Source organism: Eupeodes corollae, chromosome 1 (assembly GCF_945859685.1).
Source record: "Eupeodes corollae chromosome 1, idEupCoro1.1, whole genome shotgun sequence".
In the NCBI taxonomy this organism is placed as follows: domain Eukaryota; kingdom Metazoa; phylum Arthropoda; class Insecta; order Diptera; family Syrphidae; genus Eupeodes; species Eupeodes corollae.
In genome coordinates, this window is record NC_079147.1 from 184,855,412 (window position 1) to 184,877,690 (window position 22,279).

At 37.5% G+C, this 22,279-nt stretch overlaps 1 protein-coding gene across 7 annotated transcripts in view; it reads right to left on the reverse strand.

The window, feature by feature from the left end:
* Positions 1–22,279, reverse strand: part of LOC129953876 (probable serine/threonine-protein kinase DDB_G0286465) — a 386,722-nt gene that overhangs the window by 47,251 nt on the left and 317,192 nt on the right. The window contains exon 1 of one of the 7 annotated variants that reach the window (XM_056067401.1): positions 20,490–21,494. The exons of 5 other annotated variants lie outside the window; for them this stretch is intronic. The gene's annotated coding sequence lies outside the window, so the exon portion shown is untranslated. Of the gene's footprint in view, positions 1–20,489; positions 21,495–22,279 lie in introns of those variants that run through there. One more of the 7 variants, XM_056067402.1, reaches the window with a different exon arrangement.

Consider the following 22,279-nt stretch of genomic DNA (forward strand, 5'->3'; position numbering starts at 1 on the left):
CCAGACGAAGGATATACACACAGCAACCTGGCAATCTATAGATTGCACGCATCATAAGTCTTGAACGTGCGAAACTTTTACGGTATGAACTTGGACTCTGACAGCTTTCTTTTTGTACTTAAGCGGAAAAAGACTGCCCGAAGAAAGGAATTCAACACTGCATGTCTTAAACCACCGGAGACAACAGTAAGCAATTGACTAAAAACTCTCAGCAATACTCTTCTCCACAAGCGTCAACAACTAGTGGAACTTGAAGCAGGAAATGGAAAATGCACGAATGAAAATGATGCAACTATGAAAGGAGTACCATGAAAAGAGGTGAAAAGATACGCAAACCATGTGTAGAAAGAAAAAAGCATCCGCCACCAACACAGTACGGTTTTTCAAAACTGCCAAATGACAACTTATTATATAGAACCGGTACACAAGCTCTTCAAAACAGCGAAGGAAACCTATGCACCGAAAAAAATTGAATTGTAATCGCGTAAAAGCAGCACTTCCTGTCCCAACGTACTGAAGATGTTAAAAAAGCCATCCACAAGCTTGAGAACAACACATCCGCCACCAGCTTGGACGGCCTGATAGTGTACATGCACTACCATATCTACCAAGCTTGGGTAGAAGAAAGTAACGACAGAACAAATATCAAGGCAAACCCAGGAAAAGAACAACGAATTTCAAGTCGAAAACCAACAGTTTGTCATCGACTTCAAAGTCGCACATGATAACATAAGTCGCCAAGAGATTGTATAGCCGATGCCTGAACTTGATATCTCAAAAAAACTGATACAGTTATGCTGCATGATGTTAAAAAAAACGAAATGTAATGAGCTGTTCTAGAAGGCACTATCTTTAACAGGTCTTCAGACATCGACATGATCATCCGCTAAAATGCACCTATTTTGGAAGCATTTACAGCTAAATATGATCAGGCCAAAACAAACTTATTGGTTTTGAAGTGAACGAGGATAAAAAGTCAGTATTGGTAGCACACAGTTTTAGGTAGTCAAGGAGTTTAAATCCATTTCACTTACTGGAAATCCGACGAATAGTTACCTTAGCGAACCACTCCTATTTCGGTTTGGCCAAACAATCGGGTTCAAAGCTCTTTCCTCAAAAACAAAGTGCACGTTACACTAAATTCAAATTTTACTAGTTCTACTCTACGGCACCGAGTGCTGGACGAAAATTAAAAAAAGGGGAATTGCCAATCTGCACTTTCGAGAGAAAAATCCTTCCTCTTTTAATCGTGAATTGTATTATGTGGATGTAGAACAAAGGAAGAAAACACGCCACTGGCTCAGCCATATCGAGAGCATGGACCTCTTTGAATCTTAGCCCCCATGTTCGAGAAAAAGAGGAAGACCGAGGCTCAGGTACATGGACAAGGCGGTTACTGATGCAAGAACGCTTGCTCTTCACGATTGGAGTAGAGAAAGCTTGCAAGGGCCCGCAAACGATTGATGAACGCAATATGTCAGGATCAGACGCTCCTCGGATAAGCAAGTAAGTAATCGCAAAATTGTATACTAAATATTAATATTTAAATAAGGTTAAGTTTGATTTTATACTCTTTAACTAAAGATTTTATTTGTTTTTAAATAGTTCTTCAGAAATTATTTTTGATAAACTAGCCACCATTCAAACTGTCTGTATCCGTACTGTATTCTGACGAAGCTCAACCTTATCTAGACATGAGAATATTTTCTCAAAGAAAAAGAATTTTATGGAAGTTTGGTATCATTGAATAAAAAATCAATATTGATTAAACAAATGCATTAATTTTATAATATAAAAATTAGTGTGTCACAATATCGCAACTAAATATCACTCCCAGAAGGCGTGATGTATAGAAACCTAATGCACAAGAGAGACTTATATTATAGTCCAATTAATCAAATGTGGCACTTTAACCACTGATGCATGTCCAATGGTGTGTCTCCCCCGTCTCAGCCGTCGCGTCAGTAGTCGACCTCGTCGTCGGTAGTTAATATCCAAGTCACTTAAAACAAATTAGTTGAAAACCCCCGTTCAAGGTCAAAGTTTCACATCCCATATTTTTATATTACACAACATTATATTCATCATTTGAACATATTTAAATACAATTTTTAACTTTAAATAAGAGGCAATTATTTAGTGCATGATGATGATGATGTGATGTGATGTGAGTGCCTCCTGCCTGCACTCAAAACTCGCACTCATTGTTCGTAAAATACGTCCATTCGAGTACTGGCTAAAACACATTAAATTAAAAAGGCAAATGAAATGTGTTATAACAAGTAACTAATTGCAAAATGGGATTTTAATTCGATTGCGATGTGCGCATTGCACCACACCAGCACCGTACCGCATCGCATCCAATGCATATCGACATCGCCATTCGACACATTTCAACCGCAGTCCCAGTCTCTGCTTTTGGAGCCATCCAGCAGTTACATTATATACGAGTAGAGATTCAGAGACTACAAGTACCTCAATAGTTTAGCTTCAAAAATTAAACAAAACAATAATATTAATTAATAAAACAGGAATAACATGCTCCTCGTATGAATTAATTTGAAATTTATATGACTGTTAAGAACTAATGGCGACCAGCGGTGCCAATGATGGGGGCGGCTAGGCTATAGTTTGTTGAAGCCGTAAATGGACTTGGGGTTGATTCTGGGTTTGTTTTAGAGGTATGAATGCTTTCATTTAATTTTGTTATCGTTTTTGGCCGTTGAATAGCTCTGAGAATAATTAAATTTTTATTAGTTTTCCAAAAAGAATGAAAACGTAAATGTACGTAAATCGGTGCACTCGGTGTACAGCACACTCTCCATACTGATGTACTTTACAAAATTTGAATAATATAATTTGCATCAGAAGCTATAAAATATATCCAACATAGTACATCAGTAAAATATATATTCTATACAACAAGCTCCATACAAGCTATGGTGACCAGACCAAGCTAGAAAGACTTGTACCAATAATATTCGACGAACCAAATTTTTGACTGACTAAAAATTAAGAACAAAAAAACTACAATGTCCTAAAGTTAGTGGAATCCAAAAGACAATCCAGGTAACTGTAAGGCAGTTGAACTCGCCAGGAACGGTTCAGTGCAGCTCATCCTACCACGTTTGGCAAATGTTGCCATACCAATCGCTACTTGTAAAATGTTGCTAATGCAAGAACACCAGGTGGCACAATATCACCAAGTGTCAGGTCACAAAAAACATCTGGCCAACACTAGATTTGAAGCGATGAAGGACCTTGCTATATCTGAACAGATCGCATATAAGCTCCATAATAGGTGTCATAACCAGGCACTGCCTAATAGGAAAGCACGCCATGTGGCTAGGCGTGTTCTCAACTGGCTTTTGCAGAAACTGTATGGACGAGGAAGAGGAGGAAACAGTTCTTTCCCTTCTCAGTACATGCCGTGCTTTAGCTCAAAAACGCAAAATTACCTAGGAGAATTCTTCTTTAACGATCTAAATCGTATCAGCATAATCAGCCTCTCAGGTTTCGTAAGGGATTCAAACTGGTTCCATTGAGCTTATGAGGAAGCATCAAGATTCATGTGGTATCAAAATGAGCCATTAAACTGGCTTAAGTGTGTCCGATTCCATCATGGACAGCCACTTTAACCTAACCTACCTGGTCATTTCTAAGAAAAGTACAAAACAGCAGGTCATCCTCGGTTTCACCGCTCGTCCACAATAATATTCAATATGTAAGCTCTACTGATAAAGCCAATTTGCTTGGAGCACAGTTTGACGCTACCAGATAGTGTCATGAGTCCTCCTGTTCTTGACAGCGTAAACGATTTTTTGGGAGCAAATCTTCTTTTGCACTAGCGCAGTTGTAAGAGTAATAAGAGATCTTGACATACACAAATCCGCTGGCCCGGATGGTATCAAAACTATTGTTCTGAAAAGGTGTTCCCCCACACACAGCAAAACCACTGCGTAAGCTATCTACTCTCTTCCCGAGCGGATGGAAAACAGCATCCTTCAATCTAATCCTACTCCCCCTAAAACTATCGTCCCTTAGTTAAATCGTCATGGAAACGCTGAATAATTATCAGCTTAAGAAATATCTCGAAGGACGAAAACTTCGTAATGACCGGCAGTATGACTTTCGTAGCAATAGGTCTCATGGTTCATCTCACTAAACAGTAGATTAAATCTTTACATCGATTTAAAGAAAGTAAGATTATTGCGCTTGATATTTTAAAGGCATTTGATACAGTTTGACAACAAGTTCTCTTTTCAAAAATGCTTACTTTTGTTATTGATGCATCTTTTCTTCTTTAGATTAGAAACTACCTTTCGAAACGTTAATGCAAGCTGTATTAGATGGTTTCAAATCTGAAACTCAAACAAATGCTGGTGTCCTACAGGGGTCCGTTTAGTCTCCTACTCTCTTTTGAATATTCATAAACAAGCTCTTGTCTGTTACTTCCAATCCATTAAACAGTTTCGCTGATGACAATACCCCCAGCTTTTCATATTCGTTTCTAGATTCACATCCTTGTCCTTCGGATGTGAAACTACAACAAGCTATGATATGCTCATTAAATTTCAATATCGACAGCATTGTCCAATGGAGATTTAAGAACCTAGTGGACTTTAATGCTTAAGAAACTCAATGCTGTCTCCTGTCGTTAAAGTTTTTTTCAAGAATTTCTCTTGAATTCTTAATTGATACTCGTATTAGATGTTGGAGTTTTCTATTAAATTTATTCTTGCTAGTGACATTTTCTGTCTAATCTGGTCATCACTTTACTTCTACAAACTGCGTAGAATGGAAGTTTTTATGAGAAATTAAATTACTTACTTACTTACTTACTTAAGGTGGCGCTACAGTCCTGTGTGAACTAGGGCCTCACCCAACAAACTTCTCCATCTAGCTCGGTCCCTAGCTAGATGTCTCCAGTTTCGCGCTCCAAGTTGGGTGAGGTCACCTTCCACTTGTGCGCGCCACCTGATCCGCGTCCTTCCTCTACTGCGCTGTCCTGTGGGTGCGGATTCGAAGACTTTCCGGGCCGGAGCATTGGTTTCCATGCGCTCTACGTGACCCAGCCATCTTAGTCGTTGGACTTTTACTCTTCTTGCTAAGTCTACGTCGCTGTACAGCCCGTACAGTTCGTCGTTCCATCTTCTCCTCCACTCCCCTTCGATGCATACGGGACCGTAGATCACACGAAGAACTTTTCTCTCGAAGCGACCCAAGGTGCTTTCATCCGCTTTTGTCATGGTCCATGCTTCTGCACCGTATAGCAGGACGGGGATGATAAGGGTCTTATATAGCAACACTTTGGTCCCTCGAGAGAGGACATTACTACTCAATTGCTTTCTTAGTCCAAAGAAACAGCGGTTAGCAAGAGTTATTCTGCGTTTGATCTCAGCGCTGGTGTTGTTTTCTGCGTTTACAGCGGAGCCTAGGTAGACGAAGTCCTTGACTACCTCAAAGGTACGTCTGTCGATTGTGACGTTTTGTCCAAAACGTCGGTGTTGTATGTCCTTTCTAGACGACAGCATGTACTTTGTTTTGCCCTCATTAACCGTTAAACCCATTTTTGCCGCCTCTGCCTCAATACTCACAAAAGCCCCATTGACGTCACGCTGAGTTCTTCCGATTATGTCAATGTCATCAGCATATGCCAGTAATTGGACAGATTTTTGAAAGATAGTGCCTCTAGTGTTGACGTGTGAGCTCTGCACTATTCTTTCAAGCACGATGTTAAAAAAATCGCATGACAGCGCATCACCTTGTCTAAAACCTTTTTTGACATCAAAAGGTTCTGTTAAGTTGTTTCCAACCTTTATGGAGCAGCGTGAATTCTCCATGGTCATCCTGCACAAACGGACGAGTTTGGCAGGGATGCCAAAACTAGACATGGCTCTATACAGCTCGTCCCTGTAGATGCTGTCATATGCGGCCTTGAAATCGATGAAAAGATGGTGGGTGTCGATTTGGTGCTCTTGAGTTTTTTCCAGGATCTGCCGTAATGTGAATATTTGATCAACTGTGGACTTTCCTGGTCTAAAACCACACTGATAAGGACCTATCAGGTTGTTGACGATGGGCTTTAGACGTTCACATATTATGGCAGAGAAGATTTTATAGGCGATGTTAAGTAGACTTATTCCTCTATAGTTGGTGCAGGTTAGAGGGTCTCCTTTTTTCAGGATCGGGCAAACAATACTGAGGTTCCATTCATCGGGCATGTTTTCTTCCGACCATATCTTACAGATAAGTTGGTGCATGCTCCTAACCAACTTATCTCCAGCTGCTTTAAAGAGCTCGGCATTCAAGCCATCTGCTCCAGCGGCTTTATTAGACTTCAACTTAGATATGGCAATCTTTACTTCGTCTAAGTCGGGAGGACGGGATTGTTGGCTTTCGTCGTCTATATCGAATGGGTCATCCTGCCTGACAGCGGGATTCAGTTCTTCGTCGCCGTTATACAGTCTGCAGAAGTGGTCCTTCCATATCCTCAGCATTGACTGCGGTTCCACTATGATGTTTCCACTTTCGTCTTTGCAGCCTTCGGTTCTAGGTTTATGTACCTGTGAATTTCGTTTCACCTGTTCATAAAACTTTCGAACCTCATTCCTGCTTTTATACCTCTCAACATCTTCGACCGCACGCTTCTCATGCCCTCTCTTTTTCCTTCTGAAAAGTCGGCGTTCCTCTCGCCTCTTCTGCTCATAGAGCTCACGAGCAGCTCTCGTCCTTTTATGCAGCGCCGCTTTGCGTGCCTCTTGTTTGGCTGCATTTGCCTGCCGACATTCCTCATCAAACCAGGGGTTCCTTGTTGGTGGCTGTTTGAAACCCAGCACATCAGAGGCGGCTTCTCTGATAGCATCTTGGCAATGTTGCCACTGGTTTTCGATACATTGTGTTGGCGGCAGAGAACTTCGAGAGAGGTTACTTGTCACTCGGTCGGAAAAGGATTTGGCGATCTCTGGCGATTGTAGCCGTTCGACGTTGTATCTTCTCCCAGCACCTCCCTGTTTTGCCTTGGGTCTGGAAATCCGAAGTGCTACCCTGGCTACAACGAGGTAGTGGTCCGAGTCGATGTTAGCTCCTCGGAAAGTTCGTACATCCATAATGCTGGAAGCGTGTCTGGCGTCGATCGCAATATGGTCAATCTGGTTGACGGTAGATTGATCTGGAGAAGTCCAAGTTCCTTTGTGGATGTTGAGGTGTGGAAAACGCGTACTGGCTACCATGACGTTTCGCCCCGCAGCAAAATCTATGAGCCTGAATCCATTATCGGAAGTGTTGTCGTGCAGGCTGTTTTTCCCGATTATTCCACCAAAGATGTCTTCCCTTCCTAGCTTGGCATTAAAATCGCCCAGGACTATTTTAATATCGTAGCTAGGGCACTGCTCATATGTTTTGTCTAAGAGCTCGAAGAACATATCTTTGGTGTTGTCGTCTTTCTCTTCTGTGGGGGCGTGCGCGCATATCAGGCTAATGTTGCCGAATTTAGCCTTGATGCGTATGGTCATGAGGCGCTCATTGATGCACCTATAGCTCAAGACTTCTTGCCTAAGTCTGGCTCCAATGACGAATCCGCATCCAAATAAGCGCTGTTGGTTTTCGTGGTAGCAGTCCCCATAGTAAATATCGCAGTTTTTCATCCTCTTTTTGCCCGGCCCATCCCATCGTATTTCCTGGATGGCGGTGATATCTGCTTTATATCGTTCTAGGGCCTCCGCTAATTCTTCGGCCGCACGTGGTCTGTTAAGGGACCTAACATTCCACGTGCATATCCGAAGTTCGTTGTCCTTTATTCGTTTGCGTTGGTTGTCAACAGTAAATCCGTCCGTATCCGAGGCTTGTTGGTGCTTCGCAACTTTGAAAGCTTTTACGTGGCCAGGAAGTCACCCCGACGCACAACCTCCAACCTGGAGGGCCAGATCCTAAGTATAACTCCAAGGATGGGGAGCCGGATAAAACCGCTCCTTACAGGCCTGGGCTCCGAATAAGTCGAAGAAGCCCTATAAGGTGTTCACTAAGTAGTTCAACCTTACTGGAACTGTAGACGCCACCGTTGATTCCATCTCGGGAATTCCTCCGCTGCCGTCTGGATAAGGAGAGGTGCCTTAGTGGAAACACCTCTCCCCACCTCTCTCGTTTGCTGCCCCCAACAACTTTCCACTGGGGTTGGAACCCAATCTCCAGTTGAGGTACTAGGCACCCGATGTTCACCACGTGGAGGTGAGAGTAGGAGTTGATAGACAGAGGTTGGTTTTAAGAAAAAAACCTATGGACGCTTGTGTCCTCTTGAATGCACATGTCTACCATTTGAACATCAGAAATTAAATTAAAATTATATAATACGTCATGTCCTTCAGATAAATTTAGCTACTGACAAGCCCAGAACGATGGACAAAGCCACCAACATGTATCTACATAGATATAATAACAGATAAGTTAATCAATATTTTAAAACTTAATTTAGTAGATTGTAGAAATTTTAAGGCGGTAAAGGCAAGGTAATGAAAGTCTATTGCATACCCAAGCCAGAAGCATGGACTAAGTTACCATGGAAATGAGAAAATCAAGAAACCCAATTATAAATCCCAGAGTTTTAAGAGCCAAAATTAGATTATGTTTTGTACAATTATATCCTTTTTGATTCAGACTTTTCGTTAGTATCAACTTTTCTACGTTCCACCGATCAGCCAAGAACTCCATCCGTTTGTTAGTTGGTGTTCATTTGACTTTATAATCTAATATTCCATCAAAAAAGAGAGATTATACATAATTTTAAAATGAAAAGTAGTTGTAGTAAATTTCAGGGAAAAATTATGTATTTCGGTTGTTTTTGTCACATAAAGAAGGATAGGAAGCCTTATCTGATTTTGCTTCCATTATAACAATATAATTTTGTCCGCTGAGTGACTTCGATTTATAATAAATGAAGCGGCAGATGAGATGTCAAAAATTCAAATTAATGAATAAATTATTACAGAAAAATCACGTTCAGTTTTATTTAATAGACTTCTTTTCATGATATTGCAGAGACAGTTTTAGGTTTTTCATTATCTTTTTTCCAAAAAAGTGCGTGAGTTATTACTAGATTATAGCTGGTAGAATAAAGTTGTTCATTAAGTTTTATAAAACTTGTGCTGCTATAAATCTTATCTGTACTTTTGTTAAAATTGCTGTTGAAATCGAAGTGCTGAACTCTTGATAACAGCTGATAAGAATCTAGCCACTTAGTCAAGCTTAAAGAGTCTGAATTCCAGAACGTAGCTGTTGGATTCTTACAACTGCTGTAATATACATAATGAAATAGGTTAGAAGACAGCTATTAGAAGAAAATTTCTAGAATCTAGCTACTAATTTTAAACTTCTTTTGAAAAAAAGTTGATGCTGATTTCTATTTGATTGCATCTTAAACCAAATTGCTAGAATTCAGCTGCTATAGATTTCCTCCTAAAATAATAGATTTAAAAGTACCTTTCTACTTAAAATTTGCTGCCAGAACCAAATCACACAAAGTACAAGGTACTTAAGTTCAACTGCTGGAAATTAAATATTAAAATCAAGATGTTAAAAAGTAGATGAAAGAACCAACTGTTTAAATTAAAGCTATTTCATCCAATAAAAAACAAGAATTTCAGGATCTTTAACTGGTCACAGCAGGTTTGATTAGAAGTTTGATTCTTCTAGAGATAAGAACTTTGAGGGTTACAAAAATCAGTTCTAAAAAAACGCATTATTTGATTTGAGCTGTAAAGAGGATATAAGATTTAAAGACGTACGTTTAAGTGAGGAAAGCCAGAAAAAGTTCAAGCAAGCCAGGAAGACTTTCAGCGCTCACACTTGACCGAAAAAATGTATACAAATTAAGGCAAAAATACTGTAGTAAAGATGTTGGTCATTCGTAAAAAGACGTTTATTTTCTTTTTCTCGGTTCTAACACTTGTTGTCAATGGCACTCAATTTGTAAGCTCTATAGAGAAAGTTGATTTCTTGGCTAGGCAGTTTGCCACCAACTCAACGCTGCCAGAGAGTTGTATGACTCCACCTTCAGTAGAGAACGTTAATGAATTTATGGGACCAGCCTTCTTTTGCCCACAAACATTAGACAAAGTCCTAAAAAATCTTAACACCGATAAATCAATTGACCTTGATATCATCCGCACTATTGTTCTGAAGAGGTGTTTTTTTAACTCTGGCAAAACCACTGCGTAGATTTTTTCATCTACGCTAGGTGTTGATCCGAGTTAATGGAAAGCAGCATATTTATCAATCCGATACCCCAAAAGAGAAGAAACCTCCTACCCTTCGAATTATCAACCGATCGCACTTAAGTCTCTCCTTTCCAATGTTATGGAAACGCTGATCAATTTCAACTCAATCATTCCACTGGTTAAACAAAAAGTAGAACACAACTTTATATGGTTTTGAGGAAAGTAAGATTATTGAACTTTAAATTTTAAAAGCATTTGATACAGTTTGCTATCAGGCTCTCTTATATTTGTTTTGACGAATTACTCCTTCGAAGGATTAGAAATTACCTTTTAGACTGTTCAATCAAAGTTGTATTAGATGGATTCAAAAACTTGTTTTCCGGATGTGGATCTTTTACGGACAATGTATGATAAAATTCGTTAAATTCTGATCTACACAACTTTATTAAATGGGGAATCAAAAATCGAGTAGAATTTAATTCGTCGAAAACTCAATCCTGCCTACTAACATCAATCACCGCTTGTTGGAGGATCACTCTGAAATCTATCGACAGGTGTAGAATTATATGCTCTGTGTATGAATCTTGTTAAATTCATTTAACTTTAACCATAGTTAGCAAGGTCTCCATAAGAAGAGCCAGGTTATAGTTTCAAAACCTCTTACCAACACCTACACTTATCAGTTTAGAAACAATTGTTTAAAGAATTTCTTAGAGCCTTCTATAGCTTTTCTTTTAACCTTAAGAAAGGTGACTGAGTTAAGACCATTAGGTATATTTTACAGCTCTTTAATGGTACAATACTTCAGCTTCTATACCGGTCAATATCCACGTAGCAATAATAATAATAATAATTTCATTTCCTCATCCTGGGTCAAAATATAATGCTAGAGTCTACCTCCACATACATATGGAAAATGCCAAAGCTAGCAACTCAATGGCGGCGCGGCGGCGGCAATGCAGATGCACAATGCTCTTAGGTTGGAATTAATGCATTAGTCTCTGCTGCATGAAGTTATAGATATAATCTGATGGCATTGCTGGTACTGATGGTGCTTCTGCTGCTTCTGATGCTGCTGCTGGTGTGCTGAATTGAGACCCATTAAAAAAGGGCGTTAAAATGGAATCTCTAGAAAATCATAATTACAAAATAAAAATTGATTCAGAGTGAATCAAGGAAAGATGGTGCTCCATGGAGCTGGAGCAGGACCATGGTGATGCTGTGTTCTTGGGTCATAGGCGAAATGACTAAAAGAGTAAAAGCTGATGTTGATGCCAATACCAATACTGACTGGATGGCCGTGTGGTGCTGATGCTGATAATAATCTCACTTCGAATTGGAAATTCAAAATGGAATTGCACGAATTAATTTTCTTCCAGATATATGTATGTGCACTACTTGCATATATGTATATGCACATACAGAGGTGTAAGCACTGCATATAGAGGCGGAAATACTATGCAATGCGATTTGCAATAATCAAGCAGAAGCAATTTCCCAGATGCCTTGAATCTGGATGACGATGACGACGATGATGATGATGATGATGAGGTTGTGCTTGGTTTCCTTTCCGGTGTTATTACCATTACGCACGGGAAAATCAAAAACGGAATCGGCTTGGCGGTAGTTGTTGCAGAATTATCGTCTGCGCCGGCCGTCGTCGTCATCATCGTCGTTTGGGATATGCTTTTCCATTTTTGCTGATGTGCTCTACGCTGCTGGCAGGTTGGAATGTGATTTTAATGGAATGTTAATATTGTCCATTAATTAATTATTATTATGAGCACTGCGCTGCATTGAATGGTTGGCTGCAAGTGTGCAGAGATAAGGCTTAAAGCTATTTTATGGATTAAAAAGGGGGCAATAATTGGGACTGAATTTTATTCTTTCATTTTTTTCTTGTTTAATTTTTATAAATAACATTAAAGGAAGCTTAATTTTATTTTGGATTCACATATAAATAAAATGAGATTCTCAAATATCCGTATGGTATTTTCTCTTTTTTTATAAACTTCAGTCTTGGCAACCCTATTTTTATTTTGACTATGCTAAGTTGATGGAGTTGAAATTTGTGTAAAAATGTTGTAAAACCAAAAGTAAAGGAATGTAAATTTAAGTGCTCAAATATGTTTAAAGACACTAGTTGAAGAAATTTAGTAGGCAAAATGTTCTTGAACAGCATTGAAACATGTATTTTTTAAAGCTCTATCTGATAGGTTGATAGTTTTTTTAGCATTAACCTTAGTTACATTTGAAATGAATAAAATGTTATATGAATCCTCGAAAACGCCTTTAAGCTATGTAAGTATGGCCGTAAGAGAGAGGTATTTATTAATTACTTATTATTTTCTTGAAAAGCTATTAAGGTGTTTTCTTAGATGTATAGTTTTCAAGATTGTCAAAATTTCATATCGGATTAAATCGGCTGAAGGTCACCTGAATCTTCTGATACTATAAACTTTTTAGGCTCAATATGAAAAACTTTCTTAGTTGAAGTCGTTACAATTGAACCTAAACGATTGAAAGAGAATGAAATAAAAAGTGGAGTTGAGTTTGTAGTTTGATTGCCAAATTTTTCAAATAGTTCATTGAAAAAGCTGAAATATTTAAACTAAAACTTTCTGTTCTTCACTGAAATAACAATCATCACATATCTTAAAAGATACAAAGAGTCAAACAATAATTTGGTATCCAATCTAAGGAATTTTTTTTAAGCTACTTAGCTTAATATTTATTTTTTCAGTTCAGAGATTTTGATTTGAGCCTTTTTTTTGTTATGAAAAAAAAAACTCCTTTTAAGAACATAAATCTGAGTCCATATAATAATTACTGTTCAAAATTAAGAAAATATTAAAGAGAAAATTTTGAAGAAAATAAAAAAACTAACGACATTTACAGATGAAACGACAATTTTTAACCGCCTTAACAAGTAACTAAAAAAAGGATCAGTAAATTCAATGAGATTTCTGATACGTATGATGATGTATACTTCTACTGAAAACTCCTTACAAAAAGCAGCAAAGGGTCTTAAAAGACCCAAGACACAAACTCGACAGTAAAATCTCAGAATCGTAAATGAATCAGAAACTTAAAAAAAATAAGAGCTTATCTGAACATCTTGCAAATGTTTTTTAAACGTTTAAGGCAGTTTGTTGATAGGGACGACGAATATGAAATTCCGTTTGTAACTCTTAAGGAAAGTTATATTATAAAAAATGACTACGGTACGATCGTATCACTCAAGTTTTGAAATAAATGCCTTCGATAGCCTTAAAAAAACTATCAAATGTACCACATTATTGGAAAATTATTGAATTAATTATTGCACAAGGCAAGCCAGCAAACTCAACGGAACAGAACTAGCTTCTTACAGGTCAATCATGGCAAAAAGTTTAGCAATATGTATAAAAGAATAAATAAATAAATAAATTAGGTGGCGCAACAGTCCATGAACAACCAGGGCCTAGTGACTTACAACTCTCAACCATTCCTGTGTGCGAGTATTCTTGTCAGAGATGGTAGGGACCTAAAGTTTATACGCCGAGTCCCAACGGCTGATTCGAGAAAGCACTTTTCATGACAAGAATTACTCTTGGAGGATTTGTCAATTTCTAGCAAGAGGCAGTACCCGTGAACAAAGTTAGATGGAACAGGCAGGGATTGAACCCAAGAACCTTTGCATGACAGTCCAACGCGCTAACCATTACGCTACGGGTACTACAAAAAAAAAAAGAATAAAAAGACTAATTCCGAAACATCACTTTGTTTTTAGAAATGAACATTCCATGATAGACAAAGTAAATCGAATTGCGGATGAGGTCTTAAATGCACTCAAAGAAAAACAAGTATGTTCATCTATATTCTTAGGTGTTGCTGCTCAAGCTTTTGAAAAGATTTAGCAATTGGGACTTGAGTAAAAACTATATACGGAACATCCCAGGCAGTTCTGCGAAATATTAAAATCATTTCAAATTTCTCTGAACTACAGGAAATTGAAGCTGGTTCGCAAGGAAGTGTCGTAGGACCAACCTTTTTTTTTGTATATACAAAGGATATTCCAGTGGATACGCTATCATGTTCCCCTTTACTGCTAAAAAATTCTATATCATATATTCAGACACTGAAAAGTCATATCAACTCCGAAGTGGAGACCGTCTAGAATGCACGAGACAATGTTCGTACCGCTTTTATATCGCAAGATAGAAACAGGTTTTTCGAGAAATCACAAAAATTATAGAATCACAATAAGTTCAATATCAAATAACTCACATTTCCGAGGAATGACAAATTTAATATCAGAATATTTCAGATATAAACTTCTTGGTATAATTACATAAAAACGTAAACAATTTTAGGGCTTGATATGCGAAATAATAAAATTTAAAAAACTTCATCATTTAATTTTTAAATTTACTTTATAAATTTAAGTTTTGGTATACAGACGCGCCCATGGCACAAACTCTCAATATACGCAGAAGAGATACCTGATGGTGTCTTACCCAGACAGACATCAATTTGAAACCTCCCTGCAGTACTGCTTACCTTCCTCAACATCTTTCCCTATCTCTATCTTTACCTATCAACAAAAATGTCGCTTTCAATCTGTGTGTGGTGAAATTTCAATTAAAATGCATTAATTCAATTCAGGTAATAATGAATATCGCCTTGAGGAACTTTCTTGCGTTGTTTTTGTTGTTGTTATTGCTGTTGCCATCATTTCAGACACATGTTTCGAAAAAGGGGCAAACTCACAACCAAGGTAGCTATATGCAGATACACTATATGTCTAGGAGAGTTACATGATTATTGTATCATATGCACAATCATATCTCTTTGTACATAGATACTTTTAAAAAAGTGAGTTCTTCGAAAAAGGGGACGACGACGACGGCGGGTGGTAGAGGTATAGTAACAGGTATAAGTTAATATTACATTTTACACAGGAGTGGAACGATGCCCCCTTCCGCCCGATTTCACAATGACATGTAATAATAATGGAAAATGTCCTCGGCATGTTGGAATCCAATTATTCATAACGATTACATGAAATGTCGTTATCCTGTCTCTAGCTCTAGGTACATATACGAGTAGAGAGTTGTACCTGTGCCTGTAATGGTACGTGATGTAAACTTACATTTAGCTAGGCTGATGAGGCTTCTCATACAGTCGAGCCTTCGTCGTTGTAGTCGTCGTCGTCGGCCTCGTCGTATGCAGTTTTAATGTGAGTTAAGTTTGTATGTCCTGCACGGGTGCTTCGCTTCTGTTTGTGGCAGGTAAGTTAGACTTACAATGTTATGTAATTATATTTTGTAAATTTTATAACATTCTCTCTCTGAAATCGGGCTCAGGGTCGGTTGGGTCTTTGGTGGTAATATCGTACGTACGTATGTATTGTGATTGGTATAAGTTAAGGGCGGGTTATAGGATAGCGAGGGTATCATACAATCAAGGGACGGTAAAAGACAACACCAGGTAGGGAATGACAGATATTTGTATCATTATGGTGAGGGGGGTGGTTATAGAGCACAAATAGTCGTCATCAAATTGGTGATTATGGTTGTGTATCTACTGGTACTAATGTGTATTATATAAAATTGCAAAACATGTACATTTGCATGTATGATTCTCCATTTATTTATAACATAACAGAGAAAAAGGACTACAAGTTTTATCTGCATTTGCAGGTGGCAGGATATATGTAGTAGTATAGTATATGTTCTGAGAAACAAAAGCTCGAGAGTTTAATTATTTTCGGAAATGTGATAGCTTGGTTATGTGTACCGCATAGATATCTCTGAAGGTAGGTATGTGGATTGTGGATTCATTCAAGTTGGTTTTGCAAACCCATAATAAATGTACCTATGCTGATGCTGATAATGTTGATATCAAAACCACATCTTCATTATTATGCACACACCACACATCACCCCTTTACCTCTCTTAATGCCTACACAAACAATTTTATCCTAAATAAGGGCTTTCCCTACGCTCATTGATGTTTGTTGTGTTGTGTGCTTCGAATGCAGACTGTAATTATTATCCTGATATTGTGTACGATGGGGTTTTGAATATACCTATTGTTTTTGATGTTTTGAGTTCTTGAATTTTAGGTTTTAGATTTTATTAATTATAAAGATATTTTCTGTTAAAGGTATTTAATTTAAGAATCAAAGAAGTTAACATGAAGGGGAGATGTGTATATTTATATAGATTTGACATTCGAACAAAATACAATGCATTTGGGAATAAGTATAAAAGGAATTCTCTAATTTGCTTGATACATATACAAAACACAAGTTAAAAGAGAAACCAAATTTCAAAACAAAAATCCTAGAGAATATAAAAACCATTAGGGGATGTTCATTAGACATGCACAAAGCATCCGCAGCAATGAGTAATTTGGAACTGATACTAGCCTCTAGCATTTTCCAGAAAGAATTTTTGATTGTTTCGAGAGTGAACCACATTACATCTTCAAGTTTCAAAGAAACTAATGGGTGGAAATTAGTTAATACATGCATACAATCTCATTTAATCAAGGAAATCAATGTATTGTTTCAACCACTTTTCCAAAAACCTTGACAAATTTTAAATTTTTAACTTCCTCAAGAAACACTCTCTTTGTCTGTAAATGAAAACTGCTCGAACACTCGTTAAGTAGTTTTTGAGATTGTCCCGAACATAAAGGTTGTTTTTTAAAGATGTTTGGTTTTCAAGAAGAATTGAAAACCAAATAATTATGTTATATGGCCATGAATTTCACTTTATTATAAAGACAAAGGTTTTCCATTATATTTTAAAAGTGATTTTAAGGCAAGTGAACAGCTACGGGCCATGGCTCGAGATAATGGGCTCACCAAAAGATTAATTTAACGAATTGATTGCTACATTACGTCGCGCTATCAGAACTTTTATTTTGGTAATAATCCTAACATTACTTAATTTTGAAGATATTATTACTTAAATATTGCAGTGAAACCTTTTAAATCCAGATCTTTGTGCCATCTTTTTTTGGAGTACACCAAGTGTAAAGCTTGTCAAGCGCCTACAATGTTCAAATTAAGAATATCAAAGCTTATGTATTTTTAATTGCAAAAGTTTATTTAACGTCCGATCAAAGAAAAAGTAGTTCAATTGTTTTAAGATCAGTGCTTGCATAAGCCAATTTAAAAATTGTGATATACCCGCTCCCAAATTTTTGTGTGTCAGTATGTTTTGGCTATTTTAGTTGCTGAAACTTGTATTTGAATGAAAATTCTCATTGGGCTTATTTACTAGTCGTTTTTTTAAGAACTCATCCCAAAATAAATGAAATGCCGAGAGAACTTATTGAAAGAAATGGTTTGTGCATTGGATTAGTTCGTTCAAATACACAAACCATTTCCTTTGATATACTAATTTTCCCAGTATTTCATATTTTTATTATAATAAAGCATTGTGTCCAATGGGTCCAGCTCTCTTGTTTTCAAAAGAAAATCTAATTCTTATCATGATGTCACATTACTAATGGTTAATTTACTAAATTAACGAGTAAGAGCAGACAAGGTGTTTTGATATTGTTGAAGTTGAGCCTTTCTCCATCAAATTTTGTGGTTGTGGAACATCAACAGTAAAGGCGTAAGTGGAAGTATTTGTTTGCTGTAGCAATCTTCCTAGAATTGGTTGAACACTTAACAAAAAACAATATTTTATTTAAGTTGCACTTAAACGATTGGTAAAAGGGGATTATGCAACAATGCTATCGATCTCTACATTTCGAGATTCTATGGGAGGAAGGCGTTAAAAGCTGCAGGTTTCATATAAAACGTGTATTGTAATATTCTTTCCTAACGTATGTTGAATTACAGTCTTTTTCATAAGAGAGTGGTCACTGTTACAAGTAGATGAAAAAAATCAGAGAGTCCTGTTTCTTTCGGTTACGTTGATAATTTTCCTGATCGCAGAAGTGCAAGCAAAGTCTCAAAAAAAGACGAAAAAAAGATTCTCGCATTGTTCTCGAAAGATCCAACTTTGACAGCAAACGGTGTTGATATATCTTACGGAACGATTCGCAGGCACTTGGTTTCCAATAAACTGAAATATCGCAGTACTTTGGAAAAACCAATGTTGAGTGCAAAACACGTTGAAAAACGAGTGGAATGGGCGAAGGAAAACTTGGACCGCGATTTTTTCTGATGAATCCTCCCTCTGGGCATTTCCGAGCATCAAACATGCCTAGATAACCTACACCAGTTGGATGCTTCAACGGACAGTAAAACACCCCGTCAAGGTCCATGTTTGGGGATGCTTCTCAAACAAAGGTTTCGGTACTTTGTTCTTATTTACCAAGAATTAAAATGCCGAAAAAATGAATGAAATATATCAAAAGGCTTTGTTACCATCTCCTATGCAATGGTATATCAAGAAAAATGAAAGCTGGATCCTTCAAAAGGACACCAATCCAAAACATCTGAGTTGAGCGTGTAGCGAGTGGAAGGCGCAAAATGGAGTTCTCACTTTAGATTGGCCATCGCAGTCACCGGATGCAAATCCCATAAAAAATGTGTGGTGCCCCGACGGTGCCAGGCCATAATTGACAATGCAGGAGATTGGACTTGCTACTGAGGTATTTGCATTCAGTATTAACGACCAAATATAATTAATTTGCGAATTTTCGAAAAATTAATTATTGTTATTATTTAACAGTGACCACTCTTATGTAACAGACTGTAAATACTTTTTTTTTTAATACAAATTGTATTTTTTATTCTAGGCCAATCACACCTTCATCTGAGAATCCTAACGATCCCCGAACTCTTAATCCTTATTGGAACATCCCTTAACGCAGTAGTTAAGACAGAACTACAAATACGTCTTCATCTGACAATCCTAACGATCCCCCAAACTCTTAATCCTTATTGGAACTTAACAATAGTTGAGACAGAATTACAAACTCGAATTTAATACTTTAACTCGATATCGAAAACTGCAATGGTATTATCAACAATTTTGGCCAAGATTGTTCCGAAAATTGTTGCCAAATTATCAATTGCGGGCGAAATGAAAAAGATCAAACTTCCAGATAAATTCCGATGACCGATTAAAGAAGAAATCTTCCCCCCCCCCCCCCTTAAATTTTGACAAGTTAGAGTTGTTCAAGCACATCCTGGAATGGACCATGTTGTGAGAGTAGCAACAATCAAAACATCCTGCGGTGAAGATTAACGTGCTGTTATGAAAATTTGTTGAAATACTATTGAAGCACTTTGGTCCCTCAAAGTCAGGATGAAGTTGTAGCTTAAATAATTTTAAACTTCGTAAAACATCAAATTTAATAATTTCTTCATGTACATATTTCTTGCACTTTGGTTTTGAACATTGTAAAAAGTGTTTGGGAAATATTGAGTCTGGTAAAGCGTTCCCTATTTATTTCGTTTGACTAAAAAAGAATCTCTATATTTTACAGTACGTCCGAAATTGGGCTCAAGGATAAACTGATGAACATTCCTAGAAGAACGGATATTATGGTTGAATTGTTTGAGGAGAGCAATGCAACCGAGTAATTCACTAGAACATTGCTTATGAAAGTAGCGTTGTAATTGAAAAACTAAAACAAACTATCCTGTACATCGTTCCATATTTGCGCTCTGAAAAATCATGTTTTATGGTAATGTACAACAAGACTTTTATAAACACTTTCCGGTTGTCAAAAATACAATTTCTTCTTCTTAATAAAGTTGCCATTTAGTAAAGACCATGTCATAAATTTAGTCATGAATTTTAAACATAATCCAGCAAAATCGTATTTTGCTTTGATATTCAGCAAAAACACTTGATTTCTCTAAATATACATATTTTATAGACAATTCTATTTTTTTCGACAACTTATTCGTTAAAACAGTTTTAATAGAGCCGGAAAAGGGGGACGTACTACCGAAATAATATACAAAAGTATGATTAGCAACAATCACGAATATTTAAAAATTATTAATTAGGGCTTCATTGGTGAATTAATTGTTACAAACAAAACTTAGAAAATAAAACCAATCTTTGGTTTCACTCACATTCACACTAATTCACTTATAAGTCTAGACTGTATTTAAAAGAGAAACACATTGACAAAAACATACAAAATGTAGTAACTGTCGCCAGATCTACTTTCCGTTTCCGGGATACAAAACAAATTGTCATTTCATTTGAAATTCAAAGTTCCCGATTTAAAAATATATAAACAAAAAATAAGAAAATAAACAAAAATTTGTGTTGCAAGTTTATGAAAATACATAATACTTCGCTAACCTTAGTTGGTCTACATCTACAAGTAGCTAGAGCTCATACCGCCAAATATCTCAAATTACACTTCTTTGGTGGGACTAACATAAAGTCCAATTCAAGCTGTTTGCACGTGATGTAATTATCAACTTCATATTTTTTTTCAAAAACTCTGAACACTGTAGGTTGAAATTCACAACACAATAGAATTTTATTCAACACAAAAATTGCAAACAAAAATCCTTTCAAGTGGAAAATTGATATTAAAAAAACTAAAATCAATTCGCGATTAAAAATCACTACCGCCCGAATGTTATTTCATTACGCTTAACTGCCACTACTTCGCATCGTTGTCGTTGTTGTAGTCGCAGTAGCAGCCGCAGTCGCACACTACCGGCCGCACGGGTCTCTGAACCTGAAATTCGAGAAGATTTCGGCCACCAGATAAATTAAAAAAAAAACTATCTCAAAACACCACCTGAGCACGCGCAAAGTCACTCACTTTTGAAGTTGACTTAAGCTTTTTTCGAGGTTCCTTAATTCCGCAGCCCGAGAGTGCCCACATTGAGATGGAGGCGATAATAATAAACACCGAGAACCGAACCAAACAGGTATACTACAGAACTTGGATTGGATATATCAGGTTTCAAGTACATGACAACAAACAGAAAACAACACAATGGCAACAGAATACAGCAGAACGACGCGGAGTCGACGACGACGCGACACAGCGCTGGCTACCGTAGAGGCAGACTGCCAGCAGCGAGAACTTAAACCTCAAGTTAAGACCTCAAAACTTGCCACCCACAATATCTATCAAGCAAAGCTAAGTAAAAATAAAAATATTTTTCATCCTGTTATAAGATTCTTTTTTAAGGTGAGGCCTTTTTCAAGTTTCCGTTTCAATATTTAGTTTTACTTAATTTTAATTCTTTTTTTTTAAGGAAGGTCGGTCTCGTCGTCAGTCGGTAAGTCGGTAGGGAAAAAAAGCGGACTACACGTGCGCACACCCAGATGGCGTGGAGAACAATGTTTCTGCGTGTGTTTGAGTTGGGTAATCTTTCATGTCGCATCGATGGCTCCATGAATCAGTCAGCCGAGCCGGTTCGCTCTTTAGGCTGTCTGTGCTGATGGTCGGTTCGGTTTGTACAGTAGATCGGACGCGATGCGGAGCGGAGGAAAGAACGAAACGAAAGACTTGAAATAAAAAAGATTCAAACTTGTTGGTTGCATTCGAACAATTGATTGCATGTGTTGTGCCTTGTGCGGCAAACGTTGCACCGCCCCGCGCCGCCGCCGTGTAAACTTCACTCTCTCTCCGTACAATTGACGAGGCGACGAACAACGACGAGGACGAGGACTCATGTGCTTCACCAATGATTATCTCATGCAATTTGAATGCAATCCAATGACTGTATAACTAATTGATTACTTGATTGTTGTATTCAACTCGCTTCTGGCTTGATATTTATTTATTTTTCTTTTATTTTATTGTTGCACTCGATTGCCTCCGAAAATTCAAATAGCTACCTCTAGGTATCTCCAGATTCATGAGAATTGAAGAACACAAATTGTTGTAATTTCGACAGAAATTACATACAGACAGATAGAGGGACGGCGGCGGACAGTAGCAGTAGTAGTAGCAATATCGTTATAGCAGGCTTAGACTCAAGCTCAAGCTCAAATTGCTGTTAAAAAATTGTTAGTTTGTTGCTTCTAATTTGTGTTTTACCGCTTGCTATCCTATCTTGACTTGGACACTCTAAATTCGTGTACTCTAACCTATGTACATTTCATACCTACATCGTCGTCGTCTC